The 18748-nt window shown below is 41.2% G+C and overlaps 1 protein-coding gene across 2 annotated transcripts in view; it reads left to right on the plus strand.

The window, feature by feature from the left end:
* The window catches only part of HRH1 (histamine receptor H1), an 83812-nt gene that overhangs the window by 38204 nt on the left and 26860 nt on the right, over nucleotides 1-18748 (plus strand). Inside the window, exons 3-4 of one of the 2 annotated variants that reach the window (XR_014152904.1) lie at nucleotides 14414-14591; nucleotides 15436-16223. The exons of the other annotated variant lie outside the window; for it this stretch is intronic. The gene's annotated coding sequence lies outside the window, so the exon portion shown is untranslated. Of the gene's footprint in view, nucleotides 1-14413; nucleotides 14592-15435; nucleotides 16224-18748 lie in introns of those variants that run through there. 2 annotated transcript variants of the gene reach the window in all.

Here is an 18748-nt window from a genome sequence, read left to right on the forward strand (position 1 = left end):
TTATTGGTTACAGAAGGAACAGGTTAGGTGCTGGCATGGGGCATGTATTCAATAATCGAGAAGCCTATGCGCTGTTCAGCCATGTTGGGGTCTACCACAGTATGAACTACTTCCAGTGGGCTCCCGGGGGCAACCTGGTAGGGGGCATTATGTCCCATCAGCCCCTTAGCAGGACTCCTAGACGGAAAGTGCCATCCTCAAAGATCCTGTGGGAATCACCTCATGGGATGCCCTTCTACTGTCCATCCCTTCTAATGACCCAGCCCAATGCCTCTCCTGCCATAACAAGATGTAGTGGGGGAAACCGAACAGAAGAAAACCATTGCTATGAGGTAGACAAAAGCCCCCTCTCCCAAACCAAATCCTGTAGGTAAAGAAAATCCTCCTTGGACCCAAGAACCAATGACAGACTGGTGTCCATAGCAATGAAATAGGTCGAGATCACCTTCAACACAGAATGCCTCACCTTTCAAAACCATAGGACAGGTGGGTGGGAAAGCAAGAAGGACTGAGGCGATGAGGGCAGGAGGGATGGCCCCTTTATGCCCTGAGAGCAGACTGGACAGGGTGGATTCTTCAGTCTGCCCCACTCTCAGGTCCCACAGAGAGGAGCCCAGGCACCACAGTAGATTGAGTGCTCCATATAAGGTCCTGCTCCCACACCAAAGCGCTGCAAATTTGGCTCCCTGGTGAGGCAGGGAACCAGAGACATGTCATAAGAACATATTATAGACTTGACAACACAAGGGGATTTTTTATTTTTTAAAAATCACATGCCTCACATATCTGATAACTGGCAGATCCCTCCTCTTTCTTCTCTTCCATAATTATCAGATACTACCTAGTCATCAGGCCTTTACAACATAAATACAAAATGACAGATATGGGAGAGGAGGAATTATACTTAATTTAAGATCCAAACTACTAATTAAATAATAGGAGGAGGCTGAGATTACTAATTAAACAAATGTTATTTAAAGTTGAATGTGCTACAGTTGTGAGATGCTTCCTTTTAGCTGCAAATGCTTGGATATGTTTCAAGTGTTACAGTCTGAGGGTGTTGACAGGGTGTCTAGACAGATGTGACCAACCACTTGCAGATTTAACCCTTACCCATCCTATCTAATAATATTAGGCTGGGTTGGGTGACTACTGTGCTTGGAAAGTGACAAATCTCTGATTGAGGAAGTGGCGACTGCCGCTTTAAAAGAGACAGCTATGAGACTGTTATTGAAGAAACCTGCTCTGGACTCAAACAGTTTTCCTATAATTGACAAGTCACTAACATCTCCTTTTGGTCCAAGGTGCTTAAGCAGGTGGTGGCAGCTCAACTCTAGGCTAGGGGTTCCCAGACTGTGGTCTTGCAAGCTGTATTCAAGTGGTCTGCAGTGTGTCTGCGTACAACAGCAGGAGCAAAAGCTGGCACAGAGCTTTCAATATTCATATTGATTTTTAACTGTGTTTTCACAGCTGTTTTCATTTCTTATATTCTTGGATCAACAATTTTAAAAGAAATATCCTTCATACAGTGATTATTAGCTTTAATTCAAAATAAATAATTCAGCTTAGAGTCCCATAATTATCACGGTTTCCATAACTAATTTTCCTACCTGCTTTTACCCCACCCTTACATTTCATTCTGCCTCACCACTTTCTTCAGCTCCCTGGAGAAAGCTGTTTACACCCAGGAAATCTAAAAGAAAAATACTGGTGGCTAATTGATTTCAGATTTCATCTTAAGTTGTTCTTGTTCTTGTTTGTATCAGGACAAGGTGGTATTTTTACAGGATTGAACTAGTGAGTCCAGAATGTTTACCTTAGTGTGGCACTGAATTCTTCCCAGAGATTTTATGTTAAACTTTAAGTGACTAACAGCATAAACCTAACCTTGTTGCTGGCATCTATCTGTTTTCATGCCCAAGCCATGTTTTCAAGAGAGCCTTAGTCATCGGTTCTGGATGTCAATGCTCTCATTACTTTTCAAGTGGAGACTTTCATCATGAAAGTAGCTGAAAGCCAGTGTGGTGTAGTGGTTAAGAGCGGTGGACTCATAATCTGGTGAACTGGGTTCGCTTCCCCACTCCTCCACATGCAGCTGCTGGGTGACCTTGGGCTGGTCAAACTTCTTTGAGGTCTCTCAGCCCCACTCACCTCACAGAGTGTTTGTTGTGGGGGAGGAAGGGAAAAAAAGAATGTTAGCCTCTTTGAGACTCCTCCAGGTAGCGATAAAGCGGGATATCAAAATCCAAACTCTTCTTCAAAGGATGGGTAAGTAACCAGAAAGGCTTGAGTACTGTTTGATCATGTGATCATGTTTTCCCCACGACTGACAATGAGGGGAAGTTTGTGTGTGGAGGGGATGCTGGAGGAAAGGGCAATCAGCACCAGAAGAATTTAGAATTGACAAGGGTGTAGCTAAACTTTTCTTGTTAGCATTCATGGACTAAAGAGGGGCTGTTGGCTGGGATGGGCCTGGCAAGGCACCATGATAGGGGGCTCCTGTGAAAACAACAGTATTGAAGATTCAAAATGTCAGGCTCGTCCATTTCAGTAAATCACGAACTGAGGCTCTCTTAACAAACAGGCTGTTTACAAAGCACCTTTGCATTCTTAGGACTCAGCTACATTAGTAAAGAAAAAGCATTTTAAATTCACTATAACACTGTGACACAAGATGGCACTGTGGAGTTCTGTCTTTTGCCAACTTGATTTCCCATTATAAGGTTTACAACGTGTTTTCCTGAAACACTTTTTTCACGTATCTGGATCCAGCCTCAGTCTCTCAAATCTCCACTAGGCCCCTTGTATTGATTTGTGCTGCTGTTTCCTCATGGCGCTCCAAGCTAAAAGGAACATTTACATTCTGTGAAAAAATGGCTTGTATCCTTTTTCAAAAGCTTTATAGATAGTAATGAAAATAATATCACGTTGTTCCAGCGAAATAGGTAGGCATAAAGACTTTTAGGACATTAGATTTCTATTTGACACTATTATGAGCAAGAGTTGAATAATCTCTACCACTATCTATACTGTATCTTTAATAAAAGCTTGAAAAAAATACAGAAAATTGTCCATAATTATTTGAAAGCTGGAAAATACATTATGGATTTACAGTGAGGCGATATTATGTTGTTCCGTATTCATTGCAACAATATTTGGGCCAGCCACTAGAATTGATGGCTCTTAAAAAAAATTAATTATGGGCTTTAGCCATTACATCTAAGAATTAAGTTTCCATAGTAAGAGGCAGTTCGCCCAGGAACAAACAATTGCTCTCTCCGTTATGCCCTGCTTCTGAGATTCTAATCCTCCACTAATATAACATAAGAAGAGTCTGCTAATCCAACATCCTGTTCTCACAGCTGGAAACCAGATGCCTTTGGGTCACCTAAAAGTAGGACTTCAGTGCAACAACAGTCTCCCTGCTTCTGATTCCTGAAAACTGGTATTCAGAAGCACACTGGCTTTGACAGTGAAGGTGGAACCTTATCCATTGATAGGCTTGTCCTCCATGAATTGGGTTAACTTTCTTGAAGCCATCCAAGTTGATGGCCTGTGGGAGTGACCACCATAGTTCAACTGTGTGTTGGCTGGAGTATGTTATTTTGCCTGTCATGAATCTTCCAAAATTCAGCTTCTTTGGATATTCCTGAGTTCTAGTGTTATCAAAGATGGAGTAAAAAAAAAAATCTGTCCATTTCCTCCACACCATACATAATTTTGTACACCTCTAGCATGTCTCCTCTATCTTGACTTTTTTCTAAACTGTTGGAAAAGAGTACTAGACTAGATGGATCTTTGATCTAGATGGCGCCAGGGGTGCCATCTAGGGGGTGGGATCAGGGAGCCGAGCCCCCCGCTCCGACTTCAGGCAGGAGGCTAGTCCCCCTCAATATTCCGCAACCTGCGGTGGGCCCCATCAGGCCTACCTGAGATGTTAGCGATGTTGACTAGTTCAAAGAAATTCAGTGAACTTCATGACTGACAAGGGATTTGAACCACTCAGTTTATATCCAACTATCTATCAACTACATCACTTCTCTCAGTTTCAGATGTTAGTCGAGGAGATACAGTGGTTGTTGTTGTTGTTGTTTAGTCGTTTAGTCGTGTCCGACTCTTCGTGACCCCATGGACCAGAGCACGCCAGGCACTTCTGTCCTCCACTGCCTCCCGCAGTTTGATCAAACTCATGCTGGTAGCTTCAAGAACACCATCCAACCATCTCATCCTCTGTCGTCCCCTTCTCCTTGTGCCCTCCATCTTTCCCAACATCAGGGTCTTTTCCAGGAAGTCTTCTCTTCTCATGAGGTGGCCAAAGTATTGGAGCCTCAGCTTCACGATCTGTCCTTCCAGTGAGCACTCAGGGCTGATTTCCTTAAGAATGGATACGTTTGATCTTCTTGCAGTCCATGGGACTCTCAAGAGTCTCCTCCAGCACCATAATTCAAAAGCATCAATTCTTCGGCGATCAGCCTTCTTTATGGTCCAGCTCTCACTTCCATACATCACTACTGGGAAAACCATAGCTTTTACTATACGGACCTTTGTTGGCAAGGTGATGTCTCTGCTTTTTAAGATGCTGTCTAGGTTTGTCATTGCTTTTCTCCCAAGAAGCAGGCGTCTTTTAATTTCATGACTGCTGTCACCATCTGTAGTGATCATGGAGCCCAAGAAAGTAAAATCTCTTACTGCCTCCATTTCTTTCCCTTCTATTTGCCAGGAGGTGATGGGACCAGTGGCCATGATCTTCGTTTTTTTGATGTTGAGCTTCAGACCATATTTTGCGCTCTCTTCTTTCACCCTCAATAAAAGGTTCTTTAATTCCTCCTCACTTTCTGCCATCAAGGTTGTGTCATCTGCATATCTGAGGTTGTTGATATTTCTTCCGGCAATCTTAATTCCGGCTTCGGATTCATCCAGCCCAGCCTTTCGCATGATGAATTCTGCATATAAGTTAAATAAGCAGGGAGACAATATACAGCCTTGTCGTACTCCTTTCCCAATTTTGAACCAATCAGTTGTTCCATATCCAGTTCTAACTGTAGCTTCTTGTCCCACATAGAGATTTCTCAGGAGACAGATGAGGTGATCAGGCACTCCCATTTCTTTAAGAACTTGCCATAGTTTGCTGTGGTCGACACAGTCAAAAGCTTTTGCATAGTCAATGAAGCAGAAGTAGATGTCTTTCGGGAACTCTCTAGCTTTCTCCATAATCCAGCGCATGTTTGCAATTTGGTCTCTGGTTCCTCTGCCTCTTCTAAATCCAGCTTGCACTTTTGGGAGTTCTCGGTCCACATACTGCTTAAGCCTGCCTTGTAGAATTTTAAGCATAACCTTGCTAGCGTGTGAAATGAGTGCAATTGTGCGGTAGTTGGAGCATTCTTTGGCACTGCCCTTCTTTGGGATTGGGATGTAGACTGATCTTCTCCAATCCTCTGGCCACTGCTGAGTTTTCCAAACTTGCTGGCATATTGAGTGTAGCACCTTAACAGCATCATCTTTTAAAACTGTAAATAGTTCAGCTGGAATACCATCACTTCCACTGGCCTTGTTATGTGCAGTGCTTTCTAAGGCCCATTTGACTTCACTCTCCAGGATGTCTGGCTCAAGGTCAGCAACCACACTACCTGGGGTGTACAAGACATCCATATCTTTCTGGTATAATTCCTCTGTGTATTCTTGCCACCTCTTCTTGATGTCTTCTGCTTCTGTTAGGTCCTTACCACTTTTGTCCTTTATTATGGTAATCTTTGTACGAAATGTTCCTTTCATATTTCCAATTTTCTTGAACAGATCTCTGGTTCTTCCCATTCTGTTGTTTTCCTCTATTTCTTTGCATTGCTCGTTTAAGAAGGCCTTCTTGTCTCTCCTTGCTATTCTTTGGAAATCTGCGTTCAGTTTCCTGTATCTTTCACTATCTCCCTCACATTTTGCTTGCCTTCTCTTCCCCGCTATTTGTAAGGCCTCGTTGGACAGCCACTTTGCTTTCTTGCATTTCTTTTTCATTGGGATGGTTTTAGTTGCTGCCTCCTGTATAATGTTGCGAGCCTCCACCCATAGTTCTTCAGGCACTCTGTCCAGCAAATCTAAATCCTTAAACCTGTTCCTCACTTCCACTGTGTATTCATAAGGGATTTGGTTTAGATTGTATCTTACCGGCCCAGTGGTTTTTCCTACTTTCTTCAGTTTAAGCTTGAATTTTGCTATAAGAATCTGATGATCTGAGCCACAGTCAGCTCCAGGTCTTGTTTTTGCTGACTGTATAGAGCTTCTCCATCCTTGGCTGCAGAGAATATAATCAATCTGATTTCGATGTTGCCCATTTGGTGATGTCCATGTGTAGAGTCGTCTCTTGTGTTGTTGGAAAAGCGTGTTTGTGATGACCAGCTTGTTCTCTTGACAGAACTCTATTAGCCTTTGCCCTGCTTTGTTTTGATCTCCAAGGCCAAACTTGCCAGTTGTTCCTTTTATCTCTTGATTCCCTACTTTAGCATTCCAATTCCCTATAATGAGAAGAACATCCTTCTTTGGTGTCACTACTATAATGTCTTGTAAGTCTTCATAGAATTGGTCAATTTCAGTTTCTTTAGCACCAGTAGTTGGTGCATAAACTTGGATTACTGTGATGTTAAAAGGTCTGCCTTGGATTCGTATTGAGATCATTCTATCATTTTTGAGATTGCATCCCAGTACAGCTTTCACCACTCTTTTGTTGACTATGAGGGCCACTCCATTTCTTTTACGGGTTTCTTGCCCACAGTAGTAGATATGATAGTCATCCGAACTGAATTTGCCCATTCCCGTCCATTTTAGTTCACTGATGCCCAGGATCTCAATATTTATTCTTGCCATCTCATTTTTGACCACATCCAACTTACCCAGGTTCATGGTTCTTACATTCCAGGTTCCTATGCAGTATTTTTCTTTACAGCATCGGACTTTCCTTTCGCTTCCATGCATATCCGCAACTGAGCGTCCTTTCGGCTTTGGCCCAGCCACTTCATCAGCTCTGGATCTACTTGTACTTGTCCTCCGCTCTTCCCAGTAGCATGTTGGACACCTTCCGACCTGAGGGGCTCATCTTCCAGCGTCATAACTTTTATATGCCTGTTGTCTTTGTCCATGGAGTTTTCTTGGCAGGCATACTGGAGTGGCTTGCCGGTTCCTCCTCCAGATGGATCAAATTTGGTCAAAACTCTCCAATATGACCTGTTCATCTTGGGTGCCCTGCTTGGCATAGTTCAAAGCTTCTCTGAGTTATTCAAGCCCCTTCGCCACGGCAAGGGAGTGATCCATGAAGGAGGATACAGTGGTACCTCAGGTTATATACGCTTCAGGTTACATACACTTCAGGTTACAGACACCGCTAACCCAGAAATATTACCTCGGGTTAAGAACTTTGCTTCAGGGTGAGAACAGAAATTGTGCAGCAGCAGCGCAGCAGCAGGAGGAGGCGGCCCCATTAGCTAAAGTGGTGCTTCAGGTTAAGAACAGTTTCAGGTTAAGAACAGACCTCCGGAACGAATTAAGTACGTAACGAGAGGTACCACTGTATACCATAAGGACAAGTTGTTACATTTCTGGTAATAATATTGGGACTATATGACAAGATACACATTAAAAAATAATAATAAATCTGTAGCCAGAGATTTTAAAAAGTAAATTTAGAGTCTGTGAGCTGTAATCACCACTTGAGATCTACAGCTAATCTAGAGGTAAGGGGGAAATATAATTCAGCAGTGGGAATTGCAGAATATTATATCATATATGTGCTATATTTCCTTGGCAAGTAAATTAAGCATTAAAACTCTCCTCTATGAAGTTACACAGTGTCCTACACCACCCTTTTGTCTAAGGGCTTTTTTGCACAATGCTTAAAGTGGCTGCTGCCTCAGTTGTGCTTGCAATGTGATTGAAACATCTACATTGGCTAGAATACCAATTTCCATTAGAAATGCTTCACCTCACCTTCCTCTTTGGCATTAATGGCAATCTGAGTAGCCAGTGCAAAACACAGTAGGAAGGCGCCAAGATAATTAATGCTTACAACAGCCTAGTGCTTTCCTGGCATTGCTCTTGCACAGCACAGAACACAGGGCTGGCCCACCCATGAGGCAAGGTGAGATGGTGACCGCAGGATCCACAGGGGCAGTATATCCCAATGTATAGTTTTATTCCCTACTTGTTCCTATTGTTCTTCACTTTAAAACCTAAGCATTGAGCACATAAAAAAGCTAGCCTTGCTCTTAAAACCCCACACTTCCCTCTTTAGCATTGGACCAACGTCACCCATTGTTGCTACAACCCTTCGTTTACAAAGAGACAATTTAACTCCAATATGATGTGATATAATATAATATATTTTTTGCTACCTCCACCTTGAACCAGTACTTAGTTCTGATCGACATTTTCACCTCTGTAAATTTGAGTCAGTCAACACTGAAGCTGAGGAGCAGAGTTACTTGATTAAAAAAAAATGTGCCAGATGGAGCTAGGGTGTCACACCTGAACAGATGTGTTGAGGATGCTGACACAGCTTGCTAAACTGCTTGAAAAACATTGGTCACTTAGAACTGTAAAAAGCAAATATATTTAGGATACAATCACAGGCTGCGAAAACAAAACCCTTAGTCAAGGATTAACAACCTAGGCTCTTCCCAAAAGCAAAACCAACAACAATGCTTTTACACATGCAGTTGGCATCTGTATCTTGTACACTTAACCTCTCCCTATTGTGGTACGTGCATATGAAATGCAAATTGTGGCTTCAGTGGGACAATTCAGATCAGAAAAGTGTCAGGCGCCCCAGACTTTGCTTCCATCAGTGGAAAAATCAAAAGCAGACTTCTGCCCATCTTGCAGACAGATGGAGGGGATACAGCTTTTGCTGGGACAGCCCACTGCAGTCGCCCAAATCCAACTCCCAGATTGTTCCACATGGCTGAAGTACCCCTAGAACAGTGTGGGAGATGTTGCTGGGAGCTGAAGTGGAAGGGGGATCCACAGAGGCCCCTTTCAACAGAATACCTCCAATGGATCCCTCAATTTTGAACCTGATCAAAACCTTTCCATGGACAGAAGGAACCTTTTCATCTGTGGAAGGTGAAATCTTGATCAACTTCTGAGGAATAAAAAATATAAGACACAACAATTGTAGTAATACCAAACAATTTATTTTGAAGAAAAAACCATTTATTCCTGATGTATCACATACTTGGTACTTTCAAATGCAGTTTGGGCATTATGCAGACCATTGCATAATAGATGGTGAATATTTATTTTTGCATGCTCAGTATATAAGCCTCTTAGCAACAAAAAAAATTGTAAAATCCATTATTGTGCATCCAGAAATTTTACTAAACTTATCAATTAATCTGATTAATTCCAATAGGAATGTTTTAGGACTACTAGAAAACATCAGCAAATCATCTGCATACAAAGCCAATTTAAATTCCAGTTGCTCATGCACAAAACCATAAATCTTTATATTCTGTTCCAAACATAGATCAAATATCAATGGAGAAAGAGGGCAGCCCTGTCTTTCTAAATCAAACAAATATGAAAGGATTCTAATCTAAGATGCAATTTAGGGATGAGGTACAAAATTCTAATCCACTTCATAAAATCCTGAGGAAATCAAAAAAATTCCCAAAGTAGCAATAATAAATTGCAAAGAAATATCATCAAATGCTTTTTCGACAGCAAGAGATATGATTGCAGCTGCATCCATTCTTTTACTATGTAAAGCAACCAATTTAGTTACTGGTCTTAAATGAGCAGTGAGGTAACAGAAGAAAAAGTAGTTCTTCCGCATTTCACTCTATTGCCACCTCAGCCGGTGCTTGCTTCATGCTATGAAGAATTCTCTGCCTCAGCTGGATTTTGGAATGAATAGAATTGTTCTTCATGTTGGCTACAGAATATAGCTGGGAATTTCACACAGAAAAAATATGATCATATTCTCCCTCACCAAATGACAAAGGCTTGTCTCTGCTCAGAAATCTCTCATGAAGAATCTGGAGACATCAACACATGATGCTGTCCTACACCCCACTGAGGCTTCCAACTTTCTCTGGCATGCTGTAGCAGGAATTCATTAACTGTAAATCACAAAAATCTCGTAATGTAAACAGGAGGTCTGCCAGCAGTACATGTAGGACCTGCAACATGGTGAGCTTGCTCTATATCTAGCTGATAATCTTCCAAAAGCCCCAATATTTCATGTAATATGTCATCTATAAATTTAAAAGTTTGTTTTCCTTCAGATCCTTCCAGGGAAACCAGTAATACATAAATAATTTCTATGACTGGTTTTCATATTGATTTATTCTGGCCACTGACACCGCTGTTAAAATTTCTTGTAGTGCTGCCACTGCGTCATAAACTGCAGACTTCTTTTCCAACTTAGAAATTCTAGATTCTGCCTCTGTGCCAGGAGAAGCAATCATCTCCAAGAGCGCTGAAGTTGAATGACAGAATATTTAATCAGCTTTAGCAGCTTTAATTACCTGCCCACCTCTGTAATGATCAACAGAGCATTAGGCTCTTCAGAAACCCTCAATGTATTAGCAGCTGAGGGAAAGGACTGGTTCAGTGACCTATTGGCAGAAGCACTACGAGTTATCAGAAAGCCATTCTACTTGGATGCTGTTAAAACTCTGAAAAAATACAGCTTTCATAATTAATAGGAAAGGAGGGGGGAGATAATCACCTGTTTATCTGGTTTGGTTTGAACAGTTATTAAGAGACAAAATAGGTGAGCAGTTGAGCATCCTACTGAAAGAGCATCCTACTAAGCCACCATATAGAACCAAAAATCCAGCATAGATTTCTTAAGGAGTGGCCTTGCCAACACCTGTCTTAGGTGGCCTATCATGTAAAGTGGTACTGATCATCTCCCTGGGCCAACTGGCTGCCTTCTCTGTGCCAGTTTTCAGCAGCCAAGAGGAACAAGGATCTGGAGTTCTGAGCTGCACCGGACAAGGCAGCCTCAGCATGAATGCTGACATCTCCCCAAAACATTTTTTTCCTCTTCTTTCTTTCTTTCTTTCTTTCTTTCTTTCTTTCTATATGCTACCCATCTGCCTGGGTTGCCCCAGCCATTCTGGGCAGCTTCCAACAAAATGACAGCAAAACATCAAATAAAAACTTCCCTATACAGGGCTGCCTTCAGATGTCTTCTAGGAGTCTGATAGTTGTTTATTTAATGTTGCTGGGTTAAGTACCAGTGTTGTAACCCTTCATAATTATTTCCATTAACAGTTTAACAGAAAGACAAAGCTGCTCCTTTTAAAAGTATATTGGTTGAGCAATCAAAATTCCAACCATATCTTCCCATTTTTTCCTGAATTTATCTTTCATCATTCCATCAATATTCAAAGTAATATTGCAAAATTTAATTCATAATCCTTTCCTTTCTTCATGTTCTTGTGATAATTTTTCAAATTATGTTAAGTTCTATGTCATATTTTTTCCTCATTTGGAGTGATATAACTATGAAACTGCAGCTATTGAAACCATTGTGGTGTGTTATTTCCCAACCTGTATCTATCCTGAGGGAGCTTTCCTTGGTATTGCAACAAAGGTTGTGTTCCACCCCCATTCACTGCCAAGTGGTGGCAAAATTCCAGGAGGTTCCAGGCACTCACCCAGGGTTGTGTTTTTGTTGGGAAACAGAGGCATAGTATAGACTAGTGTATTTAAGAAGGATGTTTATTTTACACATGTTTACACCTAAAGCCTTCAGTGGAGGGGGCACAGAACATTACGCCCCAAAAGTGTCTCTCGTTGCTCCCCTCATAGCTTCAGTGACCTTGGGTCCAAAGCAGATCCCAGTCACAGCCCCCAGAGTCTTGGTACAGCCTCCTACAGCCAGTCCCACATGGAGTTCCCCCTACTTCCTCCTTGTTGACTTCCAGCACACCTTGCAAATCGCAACACCTCCTCGTGTGTCTGCTCACACACACACCCCTTCTCCAGACCTCTGTTTTTTAAAAGAACGTTTTTTCCTGTGTGACATCATGTTCACATTACCCTGGCAACCTGTGTTTCACAGATCCAATAATCTTCCTTTGATGGGCCACCAGAACCTTTGTCTTGCTTAACGACTCCCCCCCCCCCCCCCCGCTCCACTCCCAATGCAGGACATGTATTTTTTACACTGAAAAGCTATCTCTCACCCAGATGAAGTCTCCAAGCATCTAGTAATTCCTTTTCTTCTTCTTCTTTTTTGAGATTTATTTATTAATGTTCTTATGTTACATCGGTAAACATTATCATATTACATCACAAGGCTTATTATAATATAATTTTCAGCATGTATACAAAGTTTATATACAAAGTTTATATACCTAAAGAAAAAAAAAACAGGGACAAAAAACTATCCCTAATATTTACTAACGCTAATAATGAGTGCCTTTACACCCATAAACTCTGGTACCCCAAATCTGTAACAGTATGTTTTGTTGAATGTCTTTTTGCTATATACAAGGATATACAAGAACTGAGATAAACATTCTCAAATTATACTCTGATTTTGTTCAGTTTCCTCATTAACTCTTATCAGGACTTTTCTGTCTGAACTTTGCGCTATCTAAGTAACTTTGCAAACATCCCCCCCCCCCCAACAGTTTCCCCCTTCAACAATAGGGTTTTGACACATCAGGAAATATAACCTATTAAGCCGCTTCTTTCTGAAACACAGACTGGAGATTCATGCCAAGCAAGCCAACGCTGATTATGAATCATCATTTCATATGAAAAGCAACAGAACATTTAACAGCATCCAAACGAAGCAGAAGGGAAGACACATGTCTTTGTGTTGCCAGTAAAAGAAATAAAATACAGCCAAGCTATCAGGCAAAGATAATCCAGATCCCAGCTGGGTAGCATGATGGTGTGCAGCTGGGACATAAGGTGGGGAACAGGCAAATTGTGGTGCCAGCCTGGAGCTGGCACAGTGATGCCATCAAGTGATAGCCGTGGCTTCAGGATCCATATACTTACATGAGGCAACACTCTGTGTTACTGCAGCACTGCAAACCTCAGTCTAACAAGTGCAGATGATTTATTTTGATAAAGTGTTTATTTATAAAATTACAGAGAAGAATTTCACCTATCAGTTGTTTAGCAATCTGTTTTGTTTTTGTATCCGACAGTGAAGGTCCCCTATTGGTTCTGCTGCCAAGTGTTCCAGTGATTCAGAAATTAAGTCTTCAGACAATGGTTGTGCTCACATATAATAGATTGGTCATTGGCTTTCCTGTATCTTGGGTGAGCCATTCTGGGCATCTCTGATTTAATGTGTTGCTGTGCACGTACCTCTTGTATCCTCTTGATATTTGTTCTACTTGCCCGCTAGCTTCAGAAATAGTTTCAAGGCTGCAAAAGGCATGGAGGCTGCTCATGCTAAAAACAGTTTTGTGAGGAAACATATTTTCTATTTTCTCAGTTCAGACAAATCCTCTGAGAGGTATCTGTCCATACTGGGTTTTCTGCAGCTGAATTATTTTGAGGTACAAGAGATTGGATGAACCTTTAATTTTATTGGTTTGGGGGAAAATATTTATATGTAATAAAAGCCCTTGACATTTTAATTCTTTGGCCAACTGTAGAACCAGGAAAGGTACGATCACTATAGTGATGAACTAGCACATTGAATGAGAAGCAATAGATTTTGGTTCATCTTATACTTTTTAAATGCCACAAGGTTCAGGACCAGGAGGCCTCCTCTTATAATGTATTGAGGGGAAAATAGCTGTGTTTGGAGTTGTGGGGAAATTTAAGTAAACATTGTCTGCTAAACAAGAGGTACACAAGGCCTGTTCTTGTCCCAACCTGGCAGGTTTCTGGCCTGCGACCATGGAGACAAGGCAAAGGGCACTCCACTGCTTCAGAATGAGTGGTAGCAAATTGGGACAAGCATCAAAGCTCTCAGAGAATCTCAGCCTGTACTTTAAGCTAGATTTAGATCTGCTGCCAGCAGAACCATCCATTTGGATATCTAGTTTATGTATGATGGTTCCCTATCCTCCTGCAGGTCAAAGGGTGCTCAATTATTCAAGACATGCCTTTCAGCCATTGATTGATTGGTAATATTTCTGTAACTCCTATCATACATAACAAGGTGGCATAAGAAACAACAACAATAAAATGACATTCAGAACAAACCCACGGTTATTTTAAAAGAAAAGTTTTATAGAGTAGCTAGTCAGGATGACATGCCTTGCATCAGAGTGCCTATCTATCAGGACAGTAATGCAGGGGGGGATATACATATGCTAGTGTAAAGTGTACATAAAAATGCATAAATTAGAGAAAATAATTTTGTTTTCTCCAAATGTATTTATTAGACAAAACTGTGTATATTAGAATAAATTTGCTGATGAAAATTCATGTGGACTTCTTTTGGAAGAAATGCAAACAGACGTAGAAATGTGGGGAACTGAACATAAGACTGGGAAAAGAACAAACAGAGAAACTGAAATTGACAGATTTGTCCATCCCTAGTTCATATGAGCATCTATGAATTGGCTCCACTAGAGCAATTGCACCACAGTGACCTCCTCATCACCTCATCCTGCCCCTTTCCAGTAAGTAGAAGTGGCCCATCTGTGAACAGGTCAGATGGACTAAACTCACACCATCACTGAATATTGGCCATGTTGGGAGGTGCTAATGGGAGTTGGAGTTCAGCAACATTTAAAAGATGTTCCCCACCCATGTGTTAGATGTTACCCAATTTGGCAAGGAAAGAGAGTGCAGATGACTAATGATTCCTACTCTTGTCGCGTCTTTCAGCCAGATCTGCAAGTTTTTAGAACAGAGAAGATGGGGGGAAATGCCAAATAAGAGAATGCATGAACATCAGGGCCTTCTTCTTTCCTAAAACCATTCAGACAATCAAGTTCCCAAACAACACTGTCATAAGGTCACAGAACAGAATTAGCCCTCATCAAGCCCACAATTGCAGCCATCCAACAGTCTAGGGCCTTCTCAGCCATTCCCAGTTCAGATATTACAGAGAAATAGAGTTGGGTATCATTAGTGTACTGATGACACCTTTCTCAGAAACTCCTAATGATTGCTCCCAATGGCTTCAAAGTGTGGGTACTAACTTATAAACTCAGTGCTAGATTACTTAAAAGACCACCTTGTCCATTCTGCACCCAATAGATCACGGCAGACGGCAGGCTGGTTTCTCCTGCACGTTTCAAAGGTCTCATAAGCCTCCTCTGTAGCAATTTGAAGCAGGGCTTTTAGTGTGGCCAGCCTGCTATCTGCACTTTCCAGAAATAATTGAGGACATTTTTTGTTCAAACAGGCTTTCCCAGCTGGATAAATGGACTTTTACCACAAGTATCTACTTTACTAGAAGTTTAGCCTTATTTTTAAATGTACTTGCTGTTTTTCGTGTTTTTAATTATTTTTAATTAGATCGCCTTGAGACAGTTGTTTAGGTGATTAATAAATCAGTGATGATGGCAATGAAAACAACAACAAAACTATGGGGAAACCAGAAGAAGCATGATGGGAGGGGTGGAGCTAACAGAAGAACAGACACAACCCAACAACACTTCTTTACTCATGCTGCCCCTTTATGACTACCATGCCTGAATAAGGGCTTACCTGAATAAGGGGAAACTGATGGTGATTCATGCAAAATCATGTCGACCATTTGTTGGAAAAAATATTGCTTTGGTGAGGATTTTAGCAGTCTTTATTTGGTCAAAAATATGTTTAGAATGGACTACTTGCACATCTGTTTCCAGAACAATGTGCATTTTTTGAATTGTCTTGGAACTGTAATGTATTTACCATGTTTGTATAAAGCTTTATAATTTATAAAGCAGTTCACAACATTAAAAGCGGGTACAATCAATTCAAGGAAATAAATCTTAGTGAAGCTGGAAACAATTCAACAATAACAGCTGCTAGTTTGATCCCCAGTGGCTATCAGTAAGCAGGAGCCTTTTGCATGTCTGTTTTTTAAAGCCTGCAGGATAAACATATTTTTACCTGTCTCCAAAAGTAAGGTATGGTCAAATGAACCTGGATGAGGGCATTCTTAAATACAGAAGGCAACAACTGAAAAGGCCCTGCTCCTAGTGAATGGGTTGGAATCTTACAGCCACAAAAGATGGAACCCTGAACAGTGCTTCTCCAATAGATTTAAAAAACACTAGGGAGAAATGTTCACAATCGTTTTGCTAGCAATATGTACTACTGAAGGAGCATCTCCACCCCCATCGCACAGCCCGGACACTGAGATCCAGCGCCAAGGGCCTTCTGGTGGTTTCCTCATTGCGAGAAGTAAGGTTACAGGAAACCAGACAGAGGGCCTTCTCGGTAGTGGTGCCCACCCTGTGGAACACCCTCCCTTCAGATGTGAAGGAAATAAGTAGCTATTCTATCTTTAAAAGACATCTGAAGGCAGCCCTGTTCAGGGAAGTTTTTAATATTTAATGCTGTATCATTTTTAATACTTGATTGGGAGCTGCCCAGAGTGGCTGGGGAAACTCAGCCAGATGGGCGGGGTATAAATAAATAAGTTGTTGTTGTTGTTGTTGTTGTTATTTAAATTCTAAACATCAGGAAGAACTTTCTGACAGTAAGAGCTGCTCAACAGTGAAACAGACTCCCTCATGAGGAGGTGCACTCTCCTTCTTTTGAGGTTTTTAAGCAGAGGTTGGATGATCATGGGTGCTTTAGCTGAGATTCCTGCATTGCAGGGGGTTGGACTAGATGGCCCTCGGGGTCCCTTCCAAATCTACAATTCTGTGGTTCTATGATTAATACTTCTGTTGTTAAAAGGGAAAGCAGTTGGTCAAATATCTGTTATGTATGAAATACTATTGCAAAACCTTATTAGCCAGTTTTCATTATAGGAAGGTCAGCACTCCTTAGAAATCAGAAATATGGTTATAATTCAAATGCAAAATTGGCATATATATAATTCAACATCTTGCATTTCTTAAAGAGAACCAGCTGGAGAAACTTTTATAATCATGTTGGTGATCTGTTTCCACTTTAAGCTCACATTGGTATTTAGCGTGAATCTTATAATACAATGTACTAGCTTGCATATACAGTGGTACCTCAGGTTACAGACGCTTCAGGTTACAGACGCTTCAGGTTACAGACTCTGCTAACCCAGAAATAGTACCTCGGGTTAAGAACTTTGCTTCAGGATGAGAACAGAAATTGTGCGGCAGCAGCAAGAGGCCCCATTAGCTAAAGTGGTACCTCAGGTTAAGAACAATTTCAGGTTAAGAATGGACCTCCAGAACGAATTAAGTTCTTAACCCGAGGTACCACTGTAAGTATCTTTCATATTTAAAGTTAAGTATAAGGAAAATATTGATTGTTTCAAATATAGTTTGAGCATACTAAAGAAAACACACTGCAAGGGACACTAGTTGCTTACATAAAGCTACAGTGTATCTCAATTACATATTTTCACATTTGCCAGATCTGAAATCTAGCATCTTCTTTCAATTTCAGTTTTCCAGAAGCAGCTTTATTCTACATCATGAATTAACTTTGCATTTTCCTCAGCCACAAATCCATGGGCACAAAAAGTCATGCCCCCTCATCTGCATTTTATTAAACATTATTAAGATTCCCACAGAACTTCTTTATAGCTTTCGACCTGTAATTCACAATTATCCCAATCACTCTGGCTCTTCTATAAGCCAAGCATTTCACACCTCCTTGATTGATTGATTGATTAATTAATTAACTAACTAACTAACTAGAGAGGTTCGAGCAATCTTCAACCCAATTATTTTAACTGTTCCATGCTGAGATCTATCAAGAATTCAAAAATCAAGCAGATGGGGGCTAAAAGTGTGTTTGGCTATTTTAAACAAATCTCATGATTCCAAGAGACTTTGAATGTGAGCTAAATGAATGGTCCAATAAATATGGGATGAAGATAGTATTTAGTTCTCATGAATACTTAAACATGTGTACATCAAAGCTATCGAGGCGACTCTCAGTTCCTCAGACATGCCTTTATCTTCATGCATTGAGAACATTAGAATGGCAGTTGTCTGCTTACATACACACAACTTGGGTTGGAATAGAATTCCTATAGCTGTTAGAAGAAGAGGGACTATACAGGAACATAGAAAACTACCATAATACCAAGTCAGATCACTGGCCCATCTATACTGTTGCACACTACCAGTGATAGCCTTGGGCTCTCAAATTTCAGCGGTACCCTCCATTCTAAATCATAGCTGTGGCATCCCCAACAGTGCCCCTGAGGTTCTGCGCCCAGTGCAACTGAATTGGCTGCACTCCCCTAAATCTGCCTCTGATACCACCCCATGGGCATAGCCAAGCGGAGGCAAGCGGGCAGCTGCCCCCCCAATCAAGTAAATCAATAAAAATGCTTAACAAACTGAGGTTCTGCCCCCCACAACATGAAGCCTGGACGTGATATTATTGCTACCCCTACAACTGCCAATGGGAAGAGAGAAGATGAGCAGTCTTACTGACAAATCAGAAGACAGAAGGGTTTCAAAACAATTTAAACTCCAGGATAATAGATAGATATGCAGCAGACATCTAACTTGTTAAAGGTTGGTGACTCAAGTTGGCTGTGTGCATAGTTGGACTAGATTAAGGTTCCCAGATGTCCCTGTTTCCCGGGGACAGTCCCTGGACTTACAAATCAGTCCCCATACAAAATCCATTGAAGTTGAAGTGTCCCCGGATTCATTGAAAAAAAATCTGGTAACCT

The sequence above is a fragment of the Podarcis erhardii genome (genome assembly GCF_964252035.2).
Source record: "Podarcis erhardii genome assembly, chromosome: 2".
NCBI classification, from domain to species: Eukaryota; Metazoa; Chordata; class Lepidosauria; order Squamata; family Lacertidae; genus Podarcis; species Podarcis erhardii.